The 5000-nt window shown below is 35.4% G+C and overlaps 1 protein-coding gene across 18 annotated transcripts in view; it reads right to left on the bottom strand.

Moving 5' to 3' along the window:
- The window catches only part of LOC125647598 (zinc finger and BTB domain-containing protein 18-like), a 35910-nt gene extending 32298 nt beyond the window's left edge, over positions 1-3612 (bottom strand). For all 18 annotated transcript variants that reach the window (XM_048874344.2, XM_048874348.2, XM_048874335.2 and 15 more), the window contains exon 1: positions 3494-3612. The gene's annotated coding sequence lies outside the window, so the exon portion shown is untranslated. The remainder of the gene's footprint in view (positions 1-3493) is intronic.
- Between the last annotated feature and the right edge of the window lie 1388 nt (positions 3613-5000).

Raw genomic sequence — 5000 nt, 5'->3', positions numbered from 1 at the left:
CGAATCTGATTCGTAAATATAAATTCCACATTTAAGTGTTACAATATTGTTTAAGGCATAATGAGTTGAATTTCATTTTAATGATATCAACAAAATATATTTGATTATTTCTGGAAAACTCTGTTGGACTGGTAATTTTTTCTGCGGACTGGTTAAAATTATACCCCATCAGTCCGGCTGGACTGGTGACATAAAAAGTTAGCTTCAAGCCCTGCAATCAGCACTATAACACATCAAAAGCACTGTACAGCAATTCTGAATATATATTTCTCTACTAAATCTAGCTAGTTTATATTTTATCTACTATATTTTCTCTACTCAGACTGCTGCGGTGGCCTAGACGTTAGAGCGTTCGCCCCGAATGCGGAAGGTTGGGGTTCGAATCCCGGTCGCAGCAAACCTAAGTCGTTAAAAGAGGTAGTGACAGTTCCATCGCCAAACACTCAGCAGGAGGCGTGAATGTCACGGGTCTTCAGAGATGACCTTAAAAACGGATGTCCTGTGTCATAGTGGGTGTGGCACACTGAAGAACCTTCACTACTCAATGGCCGTAAGCGACGAGCATATAGGCCTAAATTTGAAGCTCTTCACTGGTCTTGGTGACGTCTCCACATGAGTGAAAAATCTTCGAGTGAGACGTTAAACAAGATACAATCTACTAAATTTAGTTTACATTTTATCTACTAAATCTAGTTTATATTTTATCTTCTATATTTTCTCTACTAAATCTACTTCATGAATCACATTTTATCTACTATATTTTCTCTACTACATCTAGTTCATATTTTCTCTACTACATCCAGTTCATATTTTATTTACTAAATCTATTTAATAATTTATCTACTACAGGGTTTTTAAAGGTCTTGGTTTCAAGGGCCAGGGCCTTTCCAATTGGGAAAAATAGTTACATTTGCTTGAAATTGGGAAAAATGTTTCATATAAAGAAGTAGAGAAAACCAATCCAGAGTGCATTAAGGTATAATTGGACTCCTGACTTTTAATTTGGTCAAAGTTTACCTCATTCAAATAAGCAGAGGTCAGAAAATTAGGTTTACTTAACAATTTTGAAGCAAAATTTGTAATCTGCGGGCCTGTGAAGATGATTTATGAACAATTAGGCTACTCTGCTTGATTTTGTTTCATTGTTCAGGAATTTCAAAGCAAAAATAGTGGAAAATACCTGCTTTTAGCTTTGAAAATGGAACCTTATTTCGGTCCCCTACAGACCCTAAAAAATTCCTGTCTGATCTGTGCTGAAATAGCTTTATACCACTTTAATCGTAGGCACGGTAAAACAAGGGAAACATAGCTCTACTTGACTTAGAATTACATGTCCACAGTTCTAATCGGAATTTCAATGGCAGTCAAAAACAACACTGATTCACAACTACATTGGTTTTCCATTTGCCTAAATGATGAGAGCTCCCAAAAGGATCTATTTAGAGAGAAAACATCAGAGCTTGTACATTGGATTATTTTGTGTCTTTCAATGTGGCAAGTTAACAATAGCACAATTTTGAAGTACAGATTTATGCGGAAAAAATAGCAACACCCTTTATACATCAATCAAATGTGATGTTTTTACTTAAACAAATAAAAATTTAATATCAATATTAAAACAAAAGGCCCATGGGCCACATCACTACCTGAGACATCTTGGCCCATATTCAAATATTATCCCTATATATTCGCATGTAAAACTTTTAACCCTACTGTCGCCTCAACCTGCCCCCGGGGGCCATAATTTTTACAAACTTGAATCTGCACTATGTCAGGAAACTTTTACATAAATGAAAATTTTTCTGCCCAGTGATTCTTCAGATGAAGATTTTTAATGATTTTCCCCATATATTTGTATGTAAAACTTTGATCCCCTATTGTGGCCCCATCCTACACCCGGGGGCCGTAATTGTTTTACAGACTTGAACCTGCACTTTGTCAGGAAGTTTTCATGTAAATTTCTACTTTCCTGGCCCAGTGGTTCTTGAAAATAGGAATTTTAAAAGATTTTCCCTATATATTTGTCTATAAAACGTTGATCCCCTATTGTGGCCCCACCCTACCCCTGTGGGTCATGCTTTTAACAAAACTTGATTCTTCACTATATCAGGAAGCTTACATAAAAATTTCAGCTCTTCTGGCCCAGTGGTTCTTGAGAAGATTTTAAAATGGCCCTACCCTATTTTTGCATTTTAATGATTATCTCCCCTTTGATGGGGACATGGCCCTTCATTTGAACAAACTTGAAAGCCCTTCACCAAAAGATGCTTTTTGCAAAGTTTGGATGAAATTGGCCCAGTGGTTCTGAATAAGTCGAAAATGTACAGTGATTTTTGAAGACCCACAATAAGTCTGAATATTATCTATCCTTAGTGATGCAGTCATCAATGATCTTATAATTCTATGACTCGTTTGGATGAAATTGGCCCAGTGGTTCTGAATAAGTCGAAAATGTACAGTGATTTTTGAAGACCCACAATAAGTCTGAATATTATCTATCCTTAGTGATGCAGTCATCAATGATCTTATAATTCTATGACTCGAATCCCCCCCCCCCCCCCCCCCCCCCTTATAGACTAGATCTAATTGTGCACAGGGGAAATTTGAGTCATCAATATATAAACAGAATACCATACAAAAATATATTTAAGATGTCATTTAAAAATTAATTTTAGAGTTAACAAAGGTCGTAAAACTATGAATGAACGTGATTGCTAATAGCATATAAGTTAAAACACGTAAATAAACTGTTAAATGTGAAGTTAAAGGTTATGATATGTACTCTATATATATACCTTCTCTATCGTGTATTTTATTTTATAAAGAGAATTTATACATATACATTCACTATTACTAGTTTACTACACATTTTAACAGCTTAATAATAGAAATTCAGAGACATATGGATGTATTTAATAATTGATATTCTTAATCCTCGAGAGAAGGGTGTGTGTGTGTCCACATCTTATTGTTTTAAACATATGCAATTCAACTTATAAAGAATTATGATGTATCGGTTTAAGCATGTAAACTTGATCACGAATTAGTTTATAGTGAAAAACGTTAACGTTGAAAACACTGTAACATTTTTAAATGAAAAGGTTTTGAACTCAAACAAATTATACAAGTGATTAAAAGGCAAATAAAACAATCTGTGCGACAAAATAGTGAATTCATCCGACATGAACATAGTAAATAATTATTAAATGGTTAACATTCTATAGATCTACGAGATCATATTAAAAGTGGATAAGGAAAAAAAGCCAGTAACTCTGAATCCTAATATGCCATATTCGGACTGATTATCGATTTTACACACTGTGGAGTGATGTCTTTTGTTTCCATCAAATGGTATGAGTTATCGGTCTTCGACCGCCTTCTTGAATCTAAAAATAGGTACTCTCACTCCATGACCACCCAGCATCAAATATCATCAAAAATGCATTAATACATAGCCTAGCATACCCATTTACACTACTGCATAAGTAGTTACCTTTTGTCTTTCTTTTAGCGTGTACTATTTTACAACAACGCTACAACTCGCACCTGCCGTCCGCCATAACGATGTTTCTTAAATCGTTTGTAAAGTCCAAAACTGTATACGAGAGCAAATATATATCCGGAAAATGGGGATCGATACTAGAAGGTTCCAAAAATGAATACTGTTACAAAATTCAAAAAGTGCAACTAATGTAACAGTAATTATTAGGTAATAAAAATTTTTTTTAGTAATTAAAACAGTGGATTAACACTACGGGTATATATTTTATGTGCGCGGACATATATCATAGTGGGCGTATTTACCAGAGATGACAACACAATCCTGAGATCCGCACCAACCGTTGATAATCAACTCATATGTGACTCAAAAGGCGTTTCATTATGTGATCATAAAGGCATTCATTTCATTCCATTCTCAAAGTACAGAAAACTCAAAAACGACGTATAAGTCTTTTCCCTTTCTCAAAATAAGCGAAATTGAACACGACAAGTTTTGCCAGTTATCAAAATAAAGAGCGATACATGTATATTCCAATCGAGGACATGGTTGGCCTTTACAATGAGGGTATCCCTGATGTGATAAATGACCACGCACCATTTACAAAGAAATGTGATCGTTAGGCATAATTCGCAGTGGTTTACAGAGGAACCTCATATGCTAAAACGAATTACTAAGCGAAAAACAGAACGTACATGGCGACAAATACGTTTGACTGTACACCATCACATATATAAGGAGTCAGTTCGAGCATACAGCAAATCCTTAACTCAGTGTAAAAAGGAATATTATTCCCAAAAAATAACCGAGTGTGGCAGAGACTCTAAGAAGCTGTATATTGTCTGACGAATATGCTCATGGGTAACACGTCCGAACCTATTTTACCTTCATCTTAGAACTGAGGGAAAGGAATTATCGGAAAGCTTTGCTAAATATTTTCATGGAAAAATAAACAATATCCGTTTATCAGTTTGCGAATCTGTTGCCTCGAAACAATGGCGCAAAAGATCCTTTTTGCTCTGATATTCCATTTGATGGTAAACACCTCACGAAATATTTGCAACTGCAACTACGGGAGAAATTCGAAAATTCCTTATGAACTCAGCACCCAAATCTTGTGAATATTGGACCCAGTTCCTGCTCATCTATTGAAACAATGCACTGAGAGTTTCTTGTCACCCATCACTTTCATCATGAACAAGTCACTGTTGGAATCCATTGTTCCTAGTGACTTTAAGCAGGCAATCGCTCGACCATTACTAAAAAAAAAAAAAAAAAAAAAAAAAAAGAATTTTTAAAAAACTATCGCCCAGTGTCAAATTTCTCGTTCGTTTCGAAGATTCTTAAAAAGATTATTGTAAAAGAATAGAAGCTCATCTGGCGATGCATCAACCGCATGGCAATTTTCAGTCCGCGTACAGAACGGGTCACTCTACAGAAACGGCACTAATGAAGGTACATCATGACATCGTACGTCCTCTTGACAATAACAGTTGCGCTA

Source organism: Ostrea edulis, chromosome 6, assembly GCF_947568905.1.
Source record: "Ostrea edulis chromosome 6, xbOstEdul1.1, whole genome shotgun sequence".
NCBI classification, from domain to species: domain Eukaryota; kingdom Metazoa; phylum Mollusca; class Bivalvia; order Ostreida; family Ostreidae; genus Ostrea; species Ostrea edulis.
Note: the sequence above shows the minus strand (reverse complement) of the source record. Positions and strands in the feature narration are given on the sequence as shown.